Source organism: Solanum dulcamara, chromosome 7, assembly GCF_947179165.1.
Source record: "Solanum dulcamara chromosome 7, daSolDulc1.2, whole genome shotgun sequence".
Lineage (NCBI taxonomy): Eukaryota > Viridiplantae > Streptophyta > Magnoliopsida > Solanales > Solanaceae > Solanum > Solanum dulcamara.
The window spans coordinates 24,986,412-25,005,271 of NC_077243.1; positions in this window are offsets into that span (position 1 = coordinate 24,986,412).

Sequence of the window (18,860 nt, forward strand, 5' to 3'; positions counted from 1 at the left end):
ACAAAAGCAGAAAATCTTTGAAAATAGTAGGTTGAGTACCCTGTAAGTACAAAAAAAATTCATCAGTAAATATATACTCCTAGGACAATCTCTGCTTTATTTTTTTGTAACTTACTGGATACTGCATCATGTAATGCTCACATTTTCTTTATTTATAGTATTAAAATAAATTAATTTTTGCAAAATCATCTCTTTATAGGAGTCTAAGTTTTTTGTCTTAATATGCAATTCACCCCGATCACTCGAAACCTAAAATTTGGGTCTGCCCTGATTTTAATATAAAAAAATTTAGTGGTAGAATCAAGATGTTCATCAAGGAGATTTAAACTATGATAAGTAAACACGATAAGAAATGAAAGAAGGTTCAACATTTATCATTTGATTTTGGTGTTAGAAGGAAATCAACAATTTACTACTCCCTCCATTTTAATTTATTTGACATACTTTCATTTTTAGTGTGTGTTGAAAATAGATACACCCATTGATGGGTTGACTAGTAACTTGTTTCATTTATGAAGAAAGTTACAAACTTTAATAAATAACTCCCTATAGTAAAAGAGGAAGAGTTATGTATTCATGAATGAAGTGAGAGTTATGGGATAATGGGTGATGTAACTCTTTAATGAACAAGAGTTACAAGTCTCAACATTGTCTTATAAAAGGGAGGACTTGAGCTCATCCAAAGATAACACAAAAAAAATACATTGAGAGAGTTTCTTAGACAAAAGAGTGTAGTTGTGAAAAACAATACAAGACTCTATAGTGATCTTGTAAGAAATCGCTAATGCAATTAGTGGTGATAACGAATCAATCCAAGTGAAGAAGGAATGCATTATTCCATATAAATTTCTGAATTTAAATCCCAACATTGGTATCAGAACAATGTTTGTTGGATATGCTTATCTTTCACCATTGCATTATTAAAATTTAGTGAAAGATGATTTTTTTGATATTATAGCATTTCTAAAAGTTTTTCAATTTTTCTTCATTAAGTTATCTCTTAGTTTGTACTGTCAAACTGAATGAATTATATATCAATAGAAAGATTTTTTCAAATGTTTTCCAACGATATATTATTTGTATTTTATGATATTGAATAAACGAGATATGAGTGCTGAAAATTGGCTGCTTAAAAATATAATCTTAAAATTTTAAATTCTAAAAGTTTTTTAGACAGATTTCAATGAAAAAATAATGACTTGTCAAATTTTGTTATTTTTAAATAGTTTATATATCGTTTTGAAGGATATTTGATGAGCTTTATTTAATATATTTATGTGCAATTTGACGCACATTGCAAACTTAAAATTTTTGGATTCTAATATTTTGTTTTTGAGTTTAGAAATGGATCATGAATGTTTATTTTTTTAAAAAAATAAAATAAAATAATAATAATAATAATGATAATTCATGATTATTGTTTATGTCATTTGTTTGAGACATATGTATATTATATGCCTATATATTTTGAGTGGAGTTCTTATTGATAAACAATTTTTTATTTAGAACTGTCATAATTTATTAGCGCAAAATTAATTTAATAAATAATAATATTTGTGTACTTAAGGTTACATGTGATGAAAGTAAGACAAACGTAGACTTTCGAACTTGTGCCTCTAGCTAAAAATATAAATTTAGATGCAATTTTGCAACAAATAAAAGTATTGTGTTTGTGCTTATTTATGCTATGTTTTCTATGTGCATAGATAAGTTTATAAAATGAATTTAAAGACTATCATCGCTGAATTGAATAAGGGTAAAAAATTAAACGGTGATAATTATGACATGTCACACCGTAGAATTCAATACATTTTTGAAGATCAAGAGGTTTTGGAGACCCTAAACCATGTGATGGTTGAGTTGGTGGGTGAAGACACCCAACAACGTGAGAGAAATCTTGAAACTTTCTAAGTTTGAAAGAAAAATTATAGTATTGCCCGCTTAACGTTGCTGAGCAGTATGGCTGATGATCTCATGTGTGAGCTCGAAATTTATCCAACGACCCAGGCCATGTGAATTGCACTAAAAGATAAGTTTGGTGGACTTCTGCTACAAAACTTTGGAGGTTGACCATCAAGTTTGACACTTATAGATTGCGCCCTAATTCATAGATAAGACATCATTTAAAAGAGATGTCAAATATGATACGAGATCTAAAATCAACTGTAAATAATCTTTCTGATGAACAATAAGTGCAAGTTGTTATAAGATCTGTTGCTGCTAATTGGGAATATATGAAAATTTATATGACCCACAATGAAAGTAAGTTTTTTGGAGACATTGAACACCATCCTTTTCTTGAAGATGAGCGTCATGACACTTCTAAAACAACTAATCAAGCTTTCTAGATGAATCTAATGAGACTTCTAATCCCAAGCAAAAGAACAAGAACAAGAATAAGAAAGCATAGAAGAACAAGGGATCTTATAAGTCAAATCAGATTTAATTTTAAGAAGAGAGGAAAACATGGTGTTAAAAAGACTTATATGGCCAAAGTTGAGTGTTACTCTTGCCACAAGATGGGTCATTTTGCGCAGGATTGCCCGAAGAAGAATAAGGTAACATCATGCACTGAAACTCCTCATTTGCTTATGTCTCTAGTACTGCATTATTGGTAGATGCTAATACTTTGTGGACTATAGACTTAGGTGCCACCGACCACATAGCAAAAGACAGAGGATCATTTCTTGAATACCGTTGGCCGCCTTTTAGAGAAGATGACTTTATGTAGGCAACAATGCATTAATCAAAGTGAAAGAGATCGAAACATGCAAACTAAAGTTGCATGGTGGACAAAACATTCTCCTACATGATGTCTTATATGTTTCTGACATTCTACGGAATTTAGTTTCAGTTATTTCTCTTCTTAAATTAAATTTCAGTGTTAATTTTCACAATAATTCTATTCACATTATTCATGGCACTGAATATTATGGTTCTGGTTACTTTTTTGATGGTTTTATTGTGTTGGACACAATTTGTGATTTTAATTATATATTTAATAATCATGGTTGTTTTTCTTTAACAACAACAACTATTTTAGATATAAATGTTTGGCATGCTACACTTGGACATATAGGCCTTGAAAAAATAAATAGAATGACAAAGGAAGGATTGTTGGGGTCCTTAAATAAAATTGAAATGTCAATCTGTGAACACTGTCTAGCAGGAAAAATGACTAGAAAACCATTTGAAAAGGGAACTAGAGCTGAGTTTCCATTGCAACTCATCCATTCGGATATATGTGGTCCTATGAGTGTGATGGCGAGGCATGGAGCCTCATATGTTTTCACATTTATAGATGATTATACTTATCACAGTCATGTTTATTTGATCTCCCATCAGACAGAAGCATTGAAATGCTTTAAATATTTATGAATTTAGTAGAGAATCAATTAAACGTAAGAATAAAAACTTTAAGAACTGATCATGGACGTAAGTATCTATTGAATCAATTTAAGGATCTATGTAATGAAAAAAGAATTGTAAGGTAGTTAACAATTCCATATACTCCTCAAAAAAATGGAGTAGCCGAGCGCGGAAATAGAACTTTGGTTGAAATGGTTAGGTCTATGATGGTGCATGCTCACTTGCCAATTTCCTTTTGGGGAGATGCATTAATGTCTGCAACTTTTGTGCTTAACCGTGTGCCCTCTATTCTATTTCTTTCACACCCTATGAATTATGGACAAGTAGAAAAATAGACTTAAATATATTGCGACCTTGGGTTGGGTTTTGCAGCATACGTGCATGACTCTTCTCATAAATATGGAAAGTTAGACCCTAGGGGAAAGAAAAGTATCTTCATTGGCTATTCAAAGCAATCAAAGGTCTATATATTCATACGAGAAAATGAAGATGAAAGTATAACAGAGCTTGAGTCACGAAATATCATATTTATAAAGACAAAATTTTCTAGGATAGGTGATATTGATAGAACTGTGTCATTTTATGAAGTTGTGGACCAACAAGAGAATCTTCAAGATCAAAGGAGTGAGGAATAAGAAGTTGTACATTCTCTTGTTGATCCAAGTGGGGAAATTACTCATTTAGAGGATATTACCCAAGAGACACAGGTGTAGAGGAGTACACGAGGAACTGTTCTCCAATGTCGATTTAATATCAAAGGGGAAACATTAATAGTTACTCCGCAAGATGATGAAGAGCCTAATTCAGTTCAAGAGTATCTCTTAGGTCCTACTAAGTATAAGTGGATGAAAGCAATAGAAGAGGAAATGGAGTCCATGAGGACAAATCATGTTTGGGATTTGGTTGATCTTCCGCCAAGCAGAAGTGCAATTAAAAATATATGGATTCTCAAAATTAAAAGAAATGTAGATGGTTTAATTGAACGCTACAAAGCCCTTTTGGTGTCTAAGGAATACACACAATAAAAGGGTATTGATTATGAAAATACTTTCTCTCTAGTTGTGAGATTTAGCTCTATTAGACTAATTCTAGCTATAGTTGCAATTATGAACTTGGAGTTATATCAAATGGATGTAAAGACTGCATTTCTCAATGGAGAACTAGATGGAGAAATTTATATGGAACAACCATTAGATTTTATTCAAAATGGTCAAGAGCGCAAAGTTTGCAAGCTCAAAAGGTCTATTTATAGACTTAAACAATCATCTATGCAATGGTACTTACGATTTTATCAAGCTATTACATCTTATGACTTTAGTATGATCGACGAAGACTATTGTGTGTATATGAAGTGGTCTGAAATAGATTTTGTGATATTGTCTCTTTATGTGGATGATATACTATTAGCTGAAAATAGTCTTACTTTTGTAAAGGCTATAAAAGTTGGTTGTCCCTCAATTTTGAAATGAAGGACATGGAAGAATCAAAATACATCCTTGGAGTTAAATTTCATAGAGATCGTTCTAAGAATTTAGTAGCTCTATCACAAGAATCATATATTGAACGAATTCTTGAATGATTCAGGATGAAAGACTATAAACCAATAGTCACTCTTATAGCTAAAGGTGAAAATTTGACCTTTAAAAATATCCCAAAACTCAAAATGGAAAAGATGCCATGAAGAGGATAACATATTCAAGTGCAATTGGGAGTTTAATGTATGTAATATTGTGTACATGTCCGACATTTTCTATGCAGTGGGTCTTGTAAGTCATATTAGTCTAATCCAAAACAAACACTTTGAAAAGATGTTAAGAGAATCTTCAAATACTTAAGGGGCACTGTTGATTACAAATTATGTTATCAAGGGAGTGACTTACAATTGATGGGTTACTCTGATGTTGACTGGGTGGAGACTTGGATGAAAGAAAGTCCACTTCTGGTTATATGTTTTTTCTTAATAATGGTACCATTTTATGGAGTAGCAAGAAAAAAACATGCATAGCTTTATCAATTATGGAAGCAAAGATCATTACATGTTCTGCAATAGTACAAACAACTGTGTGGTCGGGATCATTTGTCGGCCGATGGATCCAGTGCAAATATTTTGTGATAGTCAAGCAGCTCTGGCTTATACTAAAGACCCTAAGTATCATAGTAAGACCAAGCACATAGATACAAATTATAATTTTGGTAGAGATATCATATATAGAACATAAGAAAATCACTTTACAGTACATGTCTACGCATAAAATGGTAGCGGATCCCTTATCAAAGCCAATACCTAGAGATGTGTTGGTTAAAAAAGTGAAATCTCTAGGAGGATTGTGTGGGATGTAAAATGATATATTTCCTTATTTGAACATCTTGATCATAATGTATGGATATTTATTTTTACAACAATGCACATATTGTTTTTTCATGATTATTTTATACATTATTATTGATTAGCACAAACACAATACTAGAGTATGCCGTACAAGTTGATATGATTGGCTTTCTCACACGAGCAACCGCCTTTGGAGCTTATGGAAAGCGAGCCAAGATGAGATATTCATGTTTCCTAGTGCTAAAAGAATAGCTAATAAATATAGCATCTTCCAGTAAGAACATATCATTTAATGTCTCCCTAGTAAAAGATTAGGATGAGATCTAAAAGAAATGTCAAAAATAAAAAGATCAAAATTATGGATTTCCGCTATCCATAATACTTGTAGCCAGATGTGAGATCTCTTCTTAAAATCTAGAAGAGTGGTAGATTTTAGGTCAAGTCAATGATTTATTTGGATCAAGATCTGTACAGTGTAGCAAAATAAAAATCGACATATACTCTTATAGAATCAGAGGCACACCGTAACATGCATTTGATATTGCATGTGCTTCATTATCGCAAATTAAAAGGCAAATGAATAGACCCTACTTCACTTCTGTGTGATACCTTGAAAAGAAAAAAAAAATATTTTTTCAATAGTGCCCTTATGACTTCGACAATATCATGAGGTGATCGGTTAGTGTATGCTACTTTAGTATGATTCTAAAGATTATGAAAAATCGACCTAAAGGTGTAATACTGGGAGCAATTAATCTTGATTTTAGTGATATGTGGGCGAAAGAATGATCATGTCAAATTAATACATATTATGCTTGTGTCTGAGACCGGTCCATTATGAAGCCTATTTTAGTTGGCATCATAAGTGTGGACATAAGGAATATTAAAATTGTAGATGGCAAGAATGTTAAAGAAGCCATATGTGTATATAGACATGTCTAGGGCATCTAAGGCACTTTATATAACATGATAAGATATCATAAATGATCATAAAGGGTAAGTAGTCTCTTATGCTGATCTAGAAAAGGATTTCTAGTATAAGAGCTCTCAAACTTAGTGCCTGAGCGGTCACAACAATGCATTCGGTATGAATGTTTAAAAGAAAATTTACTTTTCAAAGCTCTATGTGATTCATCCCATTATGTGTGAGTGGGAGATGTTGAAAATAGATACACCCATTGATGAGTTTACTAGTAACTTGCTTCATTCATGAAAGAAGTTACAAACTTCACTAAATAATTTCTTATAGTAAAAGAGGACGAGTTATGTATTCATGAATGAAGTGGGAGTTATGAGATAAGGGGTGATGTAAATCTTTAATGAACAAGAGTTACAAGTCTCAACATTGTCCTATAAAAGGGAGGCTTGAGCTCATCCAAAGATAACAGAAAAAAAACACATTGAGAGAGCTCCTTACACAAAAGAGTGTAGTTGTGAAAAACAATACAAGACTCCATAATGATCTTGTAAGAAACCGCTAAGGCAATTGGTGGTGATAACAGATCGATTCTAGTGAAGAAGGTATGTATTATTCCGTATAAATCTCCGAGTTAAAATTTCAACAGTCTGTATAAAAAGGAATGTATCTTTCTCATTTTAACAACTTTTTAATTTTATTTTTTCGCATAAATGTTTAAAACGACAAGATTAAAGAATATTTTAATAATTTGACATGTTTTTAATTTTAGATCATAAATTTTAAAAATAAAATAAAATAAATAAATCATGTCAAGTCAAAATAGGCCAAACTGTTGTAAAAAAATATATTAGTGTTGTGAAATAAACTATCTTTGTTTAATGTTTAGAAAGACAGTAGGAGAAAGAAAGAAAGAAGTGAGTAACAATTTGTTTTTGTTTTTTGATGCGTGTTTATTTACATTGCCATGCCAAGAGATGGTAATATATAGGCTAGAAAAAGAGAGAAAACTATGGGGTTGCCCACTTTCAGTGGGCCCCACGTGAATAAAAGAATTCATTAGTGGACAACCAAATTCCACTAACTTTCTAACACTTCCTCTTGGATGTCCACGTGTAATGTACCTCCATAAAAATACTTTACAAGAAATAATATACATAGTTATTCTGAGCATCCATAGATATTGTGTCTCGTTAAAATCTTAATAGGAAAAACCCAATGGAAAAAAGCGTAGTGAAAGAAAAATAGTACACACATCTAGTAATACACCTTGAGTGCTGCCTCATTAAAAATCTTACCAGGAAAACCAGTGGGACAAAAATCTTGGTTAAGGGAAAAAGAGTGCAGCGCGTATTTTACTCCCCCTAATGAAAACTTCATTTGATATTTTAGAGACGGCGCATTCCAACCTTATATCTTAATTTCTCAAAAGTTGATGTTGGTAATGCCTTTGTGAATAAATCTGCAAGATTATCACTTGAACGAACTTGTTGTACATCAATATCACTATTTTTCTGGAGATCATATGTGAAGAATAATTTTGGTGAAATATGTTTCGTTCTGTCTCCTTTTATGAAGCCAGCCACCTTTTAATTGAGCTAAGCACGCGACACTGTCTTCGAATATAACCATGGGTACTTTGACATTATTTTCTAGGCCACATCTTTCTTTAATGAACTGTATCATCAATCTCAATCACACACATTCTCTACTTGCTTCATGAATTGATATTATTTCACTATGATTTGAAGAACTAGCAACAATAGACTGTTTTGTAGATCGCCCTGATACAACAGTTCCTCCATGTGTAAATAGATAATATGTTTGAGATCGAGCTTTATGTGGGTCTGATAAATAACTTGCATCTGCATAATCAATAAGGTCTGCACAACCTTTGTTAGTATAAAACAAACCCATATCAATAGTACCCTTTAGGTATCGCAAAACATGCTTGATACCATTCCAATGCCTTCGCGTTGGGGATGAACTATACCTTATCAGCAAATTAACAAAAAATGTTATATCAGGTCTGGTTGTGTTAGCAAGATACATAAGTGCACTAATTGCACTGAGATATGGTACTTCAGGACCAAGAAGTTCTTCGTCCTCTTCTGGAGGTCGAAATGGATCTTTTTTCACTTCAAATGATCGAACAACCATTGAAGTACTTAATGGATGTACTTTATCCATGTAAAATCTTTTTAAGATTTTTTCAGTGTAGACAGATTGGTGGACAAAAACTTCGCCTGCTAAATATTCAATTTGCAGACCTAGACAAAGTTTTATCTTTCTAAGGTCTTTTATCTCAAATTCTTTCTTTAGATACTCAATCGCCTTTTGAACCTCTTCAGGGGTTCTAATGAGATTTATGTCATCAACATAAACAACGAGTATAACAAACTCTGATTTCGTTTTCTTAATAAAAACACATGGACACATAACATCATTAATATAGCCTTCATTTATTAAGTACTCACTTAGGCAATTATACCACATACGCCCTAATTGTTTCAGACCATATAATGATCTTTGCAATTTCATTAAGTATATTTTCCCAGACTTATTACATGCTTCAGGTAATTTTAATCATTCTGGAATTTTCATGTAAATTTCATTATCAAGTGAACCATAAAGGTAAGCTGTAACTACATCCATTAGATGTATTTCCATATTTTTATGTATAGCTAAATGGATGAGATATCGAAATGTTATTCCATCAATAACAGGTGAATATATTTCTTCATAGTTGACTCCGGATCTTTGAGAGAATCCTTGTGCAACAAGGCGTGCCTTATATCTTATAATTTTATTTCTCTCATTTCGTTTTTGCACAAAAATCCATTTATAACCAACTGGTTTTACACCTTCAGGGGTTTGGACTACAGGTCCAAAACCTTATATTTAGCAAGTGAGTCTAATTCTGATTGAATTGTCTTTTGCCATTCTGGCCAATTACATCTACGTCGACATTCTTCGACGGATTTAGGCTCAAGACTTTCACTATCTTGCATGAGATTAATTGCAATATTATATGTAAAAATATTATCCACCATAATTTTCGATCGATCTAAATTTATCTCATTACCGGTAGAACTTATTGAAAGTTCTCCATTCACTTGAGTTTTGGGCTCACTAATTTCTTTAAGAATATCAAGAGTACTCAAATCTTGACCTTCTTCAAGTGGTTCTTGTGTAATATCATTTTTATTATTTTTCACACTTCTCTTTCTAGGATTTTTATCCTTTGATCCCAATGGTCTACCATGCTTCAGGCGTGTTTGGGATTCCGAAGCTATGATACTAGTAGATGGTCCTTTTGAGATATCAATTCGGATATGCACATTCACTGTAGGGATATGTGACTTAGTTATCCATTTCAAATCAGTAAATGCATCTGACATTTGATTTGCTATTTTTTGTAAGTAGATGATCTTCTGGACCTCCTACTCACATGTGCGGGTGCATGGATCAAAATGATATAGTGATGAAGCTTTCCACGCAATTTCTTTGTCTTTTTCATTTTTCTTTTTCTCTCCTCTTAATGGCAGAAAAATTATTTCATCAAACCGATAATTTGCAAATCGAGCAGTGAATAAGTCTCCAGTCAACGGTTCAAGATATCGAATTATGGAGGGTGAATCAAACATAGCATATATGCCCAACCTTCGTTGAGGGCCCATTTTTGTATGTTATGGTGGTGCTACAGGCACGTATACCGCACAACCAAAAATTCTTAAATAGGCAATATTTGGCTTATGACCAAATACTAATTGTGATTGAGAGTATTTATTATAATGTGTCGGTCTGAGATGTTCAAGTACTGCTGCATGTAAGATAGCATGACCCCAAATAGTAATTGACAATTCTTTTTCATTAGTCGAGGTCTTGCTATCAATTGTAGGTGCTTTATAAATGACTCTGCAAGGCCATTTTGAGTATGAACATGAGCAATAAGATGTTCAATTTTTATCCCAATTAATAAGCAATAATTATTAAAAGCTTGGAATCTAAATTCTTCAGCATTATCAAGGCGAATGGTCTTAATTGGATAATCTGAGAATTGTGCTCTCAATCTTATTATTTGTGCTAACAACTTCACAAACGCCAGGTTGCGAGATGATAACAGGCACACATGAGACCATCTAGATGATGCATCTATTAGGACCATAAAATAACTAAACAATCCACTAGGTGGATGAATAGATCCAAATATATCTCCATGTATACGCTTTAAAAATATAGGAGATTTGATGCCAACCTTCAGGCTCGATGGCCTAGCAATTAATTTGCCTTGATAACAAGTAGCAAATGAAAATTCATCATTCATAAGAATCTTCTTGTTTTTTAACGGATGTCCAGTTGAATTTTTAAGGATTCGTCTCATCATTATTGATCCAGGATGACCTATTCGATCATGCCATAGCACAAATGTATTTAGATCAGTAAACTTCTGGTTCACTATCATATGTGCTTCAATTGCATTAATTTTTGCATAATATAGGCTAGATGACAAAGTTGGTAATTTTTTCAAAATATATTTATGGCCTGAGACACTCTTGGTTATGCCATGATATTCAGTATTTATTTTATTTAGTATCTCAAAATGATATCCATTTTTGCGAATATCTTTAAAACTTAACAAGTTTTTTGAAAATTTAGAAAAATAATAGTGCATCTTCTATAATAATTTTTGTCCCCTTAGGTAGAATTATAGTAGCTCTTCTGGAGCCTTCAATTATTTTTGAATTACCAGATATTGTAGTAACATTAGCTTTTCTTCTAAGCAAATTGAAAAAATATTTCTCATCTTTAAAAATAGCATGAGTTGTTCCACTATCAATTACACAAATATTCTCTTGATTGATCATTGATCCAAACAAAATTTGAGGCATTTCCATATTTTCTTCAATAAGAAATAAAATAAGTATTAAAACAACCCAAATTTTATTTATTTACATGGACTATAAGAATACAAACATAATATTTAGTATAGATAAATAAAAAGAAAAATTATTTACATATTGTTAATCTTATCGATATTCATATTTTCTTCTGGAAAATTAAAGAAATAAGCTACATCCAAATGCATAGGCTCAATATTATCATCAGAGATAAAATTAGTCTCTGAATTATTTTTTGCCCTTTTAAAAGATGCCTGATATAGCTGAACCAAGCGTTTTGACGACCGGCAAGTCCGTGATTAGTGCCCTATACCTCCACATCTATGACATACACTTTCTGAATTTTTCTTTGGTAAAGCTTCTGGCTTTTTACCCTGCCCTTTATATTTCTGATCATTTCTTGATGCCAGTCGAGTATCATGATTATAATTTCTTTTTCGTCCATGACCACGACCACGACTGGGGTCATGACCTCTTTTTTGTTGGTTATAATTTGCCTGATTCACTTCTGAGAGTGGCAAAGAACCAACAGACCGACTATCATGATTTTTTATTAATAATTCATTATGTCGTTTAGCAATAAGAAGGTGAGATAGTAATTTCGAATATTTTATAAATCTTTTTTGCGATATTGCTGCTGTAGGAGCATATTCGCGGGTGGAAATGTGGAACATGTTTTTTCGAGTTTATCTTGCTCAATAATTTCGTCTCCGCATAAATTTAACTTAGCTATAATTTTAAATAAGAAAAAATTATATTCAGTTATATTTTTGAAGTTCATTAGTCTCAGATTTAACCAATGATGACGTGCTTGTGGAAGCATGACCAATTTCAGGTGGTCATATCTTTCTTTTAAATTTTTCCACAATTTCAGGGGATCCTTTAATGTAAGCTATTTTAATTTGAGCCCCTCGTCAAGATGGTGGTGGAGAAAAATCATAGCTTTTGCACGGTCTTGACTAGATGCCGTGTTATTATCTTTGATGGTGTCTGCCAGATCCATCAATTCTAGATGAATTTTGGCATCTAGTGCCCATGAGGAGTAGCATTTTCCAGAAATGTCCAGAGCCACAAATTCAAGTTTTGAAATATTTGTCATTTTATGAAAATAAAATAAAATAAAATTCTTACCACTTTTTGTTACCTTAAAAAAATAGCCAGAGCCTCGTGCTGATAACGTGTTGTAAAAATAAAATATATTAGTGTTGTGAAATAAACTATCTTTGTTAAATATTTAGAAAGACAGTAGGAGAAAGAAAGAAAAAAGTGAGTAACAATTTACTTTTATTTTTTGATGCGTGTATATTTACATTGCCATGCCAAGAGATGGCAATATATAGGCTAGCAAAAGAGAGAAAACTAGTGGGTTGCCCACTTTCAGTGGGCCCCACGTGAATAAAAGAATTCATTACTGGACAACCAAATTTCACTAACTTTCTAACACAAACAAATTAAAAGAGAGTAATTTCGTAGCTCCTAGTGAACGGGTGAGTATAGAAGCATGGCCTCTATTGTGTCAGAGTTAGTGTGGCTGCTTGGAATGTTGAAAGAAGTGGAGGTTGCAGTTGAGCTGCCAGTAGGGGTGCTCACGGTTCGGTTTGGATCGGTTTTTATTTAAAAAATAACCAAACCAATTGAGTCGGTTTTCAAATTGTCAAATCAAACCAAATCAAACTATATCGGTTTTTACTATTCGGTTTTTATCGGTTTTTATCAGTTTTTTCGGTTTTTGTCGGTTTTTAAAATACCTTGTAGTCACTATTTGAATAAACAGAAAATAAATTTCAAAAGTATTTTCTTATTATAAATTTCATTGTAGCTAGTAGCTACTAGCCAAGATTGACGCATACATGTTTAATAATAGAGAATGACTCACCTAAAGTTTTACTATTTGTAATTGTGAGTAGCTTTTCTGCGTATGAAGTCTATATTTTATTTATTTTTACTTTATTTAGTATAATTCAAAAGAATGGCCCAAGATCAAAAATATAAAAACTCAATATAAATTGTATTTTTTTCATAAAAAAATTTAAACACACACATATATATACAAATTTAATTTTTAAAATATGTATATATAAAGTCAGTTTGGTTCGGTTTTTTCGGTTTTTTTAGACTTGAAACCAAAACCAAACCAAATATAGTCAGTTTTTAAATTTAAAAACCAAACCAAATCAAACCAAATAAATGTCGATTTTTTTTTCCGGTTTGGTTTGGTTATCGGTTTGGTTCGGTTTTTTGATTTTTCGTGTTCAGCCCTAGCTGCCAGTGCAAGTGTACAGTGACAGCAAGGCTGCAATTCAAATTGCAGCAAATCTAGTCTATCACAAAAGAACAAAACACATAAAAATAGATTGTCACCTCATTAGAGAGAGGTTACAAAAAGGTTTGATCAAAGTGAACTATCTACCGACTCAAGAACAACGTGCAAATATATTAACCAAAGGGTTGTCCAGAGTTCAGCATGAATATCTTCTATCCAAGCTAGGAGTTTTGAATATATTTGCACCTCCTAGCTTGAAGGGGAGTGTTGTGAGAGGTTAGTTAGAAGGAGGGGTAGATTGGTTATTTACCAAGGAGCAGTTTAAGCTCTTTAACTAACAAGCTATTAGAATAACTAATTCTGTTTAGGAGCTAAACAATGTGTATATATACAATGTAATTGTAATTAGAAATGATAAGAAAGTGACATTTACAAAGTGGTACTATCATTGTTACCTTTACTCTCTCTTCTTCTTCCTCTCCTCTTCTTCCTCTCTTCTTCTTCTTCTTTCTTCTTCTTTCTTCTTTGTTTGTGCTGTTTTGTCAAACTCAAAGGACTCACACTTACCTTCATTAATGAATAAGAAAGTTTCTTCAAATTTATGAATTCTTGTCAATATACGAGGTCTGTCATCTTCTACCATTGTTATTATCTATTTTTTTGCACTGATAAATTTTAGTAACTAATTGTAATTTGACAAATTATATTTATATATTATTAACAATTTTTATTAGCGTGTTATGATTTTAAGATAATGTACGTATTATCTTGTTCATTAGAAAAATGATAATTCTGTGTCAAATTTATCTGTATATAGAATTATGATTTGTAATAATGATGATGAACATGGGTGGCTCCAATTCAAACTTCATCCAAATTTAATTTTTTAAATTATCTGAAAATATATGGTCAAATGCTAGCAAAATACTGTTTATGTTATCATACTTGGTGGCATTCTTTTGTTGTATATGAAATTTAACATATCTAATACAGTGTTTATTAGCTTGCAATTTAAAATTAATACTCTTTTATGTAGTATAAAAAATGAAATAACTAATACATAAATAGATAACCTCTCATAAATAAATACATAGATTTTTTAAAAATTAATCTCTGAATTATATTGATCCTACTCTCTCTCTCATACCAAAAAAATCTCTGAAATAATTTTTTTTTCAACTAGATCCAAAATATAAGAAAATAAAAAATAAATTGAAAAGAGTGCAACACTGCTATATATAAATAAAAAAATATTTTTAACATTGAATACATACAATATTATTATTAAATAAAAATAATATTTCTATGCGCCGTTCTTCTTGTAGTTGTCCAATCGCCGGATATTTTTATTTTGTTTGATTTCTCAGCTACCGTCCGTCATAATTAGATACTTTTACTGCCTCGTTTCATTTTAATTATTCATTTAGCTATAAAAATATCTCTTGAGTAAGTATTACTTTAAAAATTCTAGACTAAGGTTGACATTTAATTTGTTTCCAATTACTAGCTGGTATATTAACAACATTTAAACGAAAAAAATAAGTTTATATTTATTAAATAGAGATAATTTAGTAAAACTATTTTTATTGTCCTATTTGTAATGGGCATTAAAAAAGTTAAAACAATAGTTAAAATGAAACAAAGTAATACTATAGCTATGTCACTTTTTTCTCCAACTTATTCTTAGTATTCCTTGTGTGTTATTTTAATTGTCGTTTTAGCTAAAAGAAATCAAAATTGTCTGTTCAAGTGAGGGGCAAAACCTTGAATTTCAATATTTCTATTTTCGTACTGTACTGGGGTAGTTTGTGTTTTTCCTCCTATATTAAGGTTAGTAAATCAGAAATTATAAAAATTAAAATAAAAAAATAGTATCCAAGTCCACAGAATTCATTGTGTGTCCTTAAGGAATTTAATCCCTTCACTGTATCCGAGGTTATGGATTATTTTCTCTCAAGATAAAACGGATAAACTATTAAAGAAGTAGCGGTACCTCAAACTTCAATAATTTCAGCGAACTCAAAAGCCAGCAACAAAATCACACAAAGACACAACTTTGTTTGTAAGAAAATATATGCACAAGAGGGAGAAATTCAATATTTAAAACTGATAGAAAAATACTCTATTTATAGACAATAAATGGTAGTGTGAACATGTACTTATTGTAGCTTATCGATAAAGTCACAACCATTCGCAAAAGTCACAACTTTTTGGAAAAGTCACAACCTTTCGGAACGGTCACAACTCTTTGAAAAAGGCACAATCTTTCGTAAAGGTCACAACCTTTTATTTTTAATTCACATCTTTAAAACCCAACAATCCCCTACATGAATGGGGAAATAACTATTGTTAAAACATATGCATGAAAAAATGTGTGATTTGTAAGTAAGAATTAATTGCATATGGATAAGTGGGTTTTCCTTGAGGAGTTTTGTGAATTTTAATTCCCAATATCAAATCGGTAACTCCTAGATCTTTCATATCAATTTTACTAGAAAACATACGCTTAGTAGCATTTATGTTTGCAATGTCGTTACTCATTATTAACATATCATCCATATATAAACAAACAATGACAACTTTATTTGGAGTATCTTTAATGTAAACACATTTATCACACTCATTAATCTTAAATTCATTTGTCAACATGGTTTGGTCAAACTTCGCATGTCATTGTTTGGGCGCTTTTTTTAGTCCATAAAATGACTTAACAAGTTTGCAAACTTTGTTTTCTTTACCAGGAACCACAAAGCCCTCGAATTGTTCCATGTAAATTTTTCTTCCTCCAATTCTCCATTTAAGAAAACTGTTTTTACATCAATTTGATGGATTTCAAGGCCATATACTGCAGCTAGTGCAATTAACATCCGAATGGATATAATCCTAGTTACAGGTGAGTATATATCAAAATAATCAAGGCATTCTTTCTGTCTAAATTCTTTGACGATAAATCTTGCCTTATATTTGTTAATAGTTCCATCAACTTTCATTTTTCTTTTGAAAAAATCCATTTTGAACCCAAAGGTTTGTTTTTTGGAGGAAGATCAACCAATTCCCAAGTATGGTTGTTCAAGATTGAATCAATCTCACTATTGACAGCCTCTTTTCAAAAATATGAGTCTGCAACGGACATAGTTTCTTTGAATGTTTGAGGCTCATGTTCAAGAAGAAATATTACAGAATCAGATACAAATGAAGTTGATGCCCTTTGACGTTTACTGTGCCTTGGATTCTCTTTATTAGGTACATTCTCCTTTGTTTCTTTTCGAGGTCGTTTAGACCTTTCACTAGATACTTCAAATCTAGTATTATACGGATAGATATGTTCAAAAAATTTAGCATTATCTGATTCTATTAACGTATTGTCATGAATATCCAAATGTTCGGACTTATGAACCAAAAATCGATATGCTTTACTATTTGTAGCTTATCCAATGAAAATACAGTCCACGGTCTTAGGTCCTATTGTGACCCTCTTAGGTTTAGGAACTTTGACTTTTGGCTAGACACCCCACACTTTGAAATATTTCAAATTTGGTTTTCTTCCTTTCCATTTGTCATATAGAATAGACTGTGTTTTGCTGTGAGAACTCTATTGAGTATTCGATTTGCTGTAAGGATGGCTTCCCCCCACAAGTTTTGTGGTACACCTTAACTTATAAGTAAGACATTCATCATTTCCTTTAAAGTTTGGTTTTTTTCCTTTCTGCAATTCCATTTGATTGAGGTGAGTAAGGGACAGTAGTTTGATGGATAATTCCATTTTCCAAACATATTTCTGCAAAAGAGATTCATACTTTCCACCTCTATCACTTCTTATTATTTTTATCTTTTTATTCAACTGATATTCAACTTCAGTTATGTATTGTCTAATTGCTTCTATTACTTCATCCTTACTATTCAACAAATACACATAACAATATCTAGTGCAATCGTCAATTAAAGTTATAAAATATTTTTTCCCACCACGAGCTGGTGTTGACTTCATATTACAAATGTCTGTGTGAATTAATTCTAAGAGACTGGAATTCCTTTCAACAGATTTATAAAGATGCTTAGCATACTTATATTCAACACATACTTGACATTTTGATTTATTGCATTCAAAATTAGGCAATACATTTAAGTTGATCAGTTTTTGCAAGGTTTTATAATTGACATGTCCTAAACGTGAATGCCATAAATTATTTGACTCAAGTAAGTAAGAAGAATCTTGAACTTTATTATTATCAACAACCATTACATTCAGTTTGAAAAGGCCCTCAGTGAAGTAGTCGTTTCCTAAATACATTTCATTCTTACTAACAACTACTTTGTCTAAAACTAGAACGCACTTGAATCCAGTTTTGATAAGAAGACCGGCAGATACCAAGTTCTTTCTCATTTTGGGAACATGAAAAACTTATTTCAGCGTCACCACCTTGCCAGATGTCATTTTCAGGAATACTCTACCATATCCTTCAACCTTAGTCGTTGCAGAATTTCCCATATAGATAGTCTCATAGGCGCGATAGGGGAATAAGTAGCAAAGGCTTCTCGGACCGTACAAACATGTGACGTGGCTCTGAATCAAGCCACCATTCTTTGGGATTTCCTATCAGGTTGCATTCGGTCAGCATTGCACATAAGTTTTCAACATCCCCATTTGTATCAACCATGTTGGCTTGATCTTTCTTCTTTTCCTTCTTGGGAGCATGACATTCTACAACCTTATGTCCAGTTTTTCCACAGATGTGGCAGTCTTCTTTAAACTTCTTTTTACTAGGATGGTTCTTCGGTCCAGAAGGTTTCTTCCTCTTTTTTGATTTATTTGGACCATTCTCAAAAATATTTTCTCCCATAAATGTTGAGTTTCCTCTAGCCTTCGTTTCGGAAGCCTTGTTGTCTTCCACGATCCTAAAACGAGCAATCAAGTCTTCAAGAGTCATTTCCTTTCGCTTGTGCTTCAAATAATTTTTGAAGTCTTTCCATGAAGGAGGCAATTTCTCAATTAATGTCGCTACTTGAATGTTCCGTTTATGTTCATACCTTCAATGGATAATTTAAAATCAATAACACATTCAATAATTTTAACAATAAAAC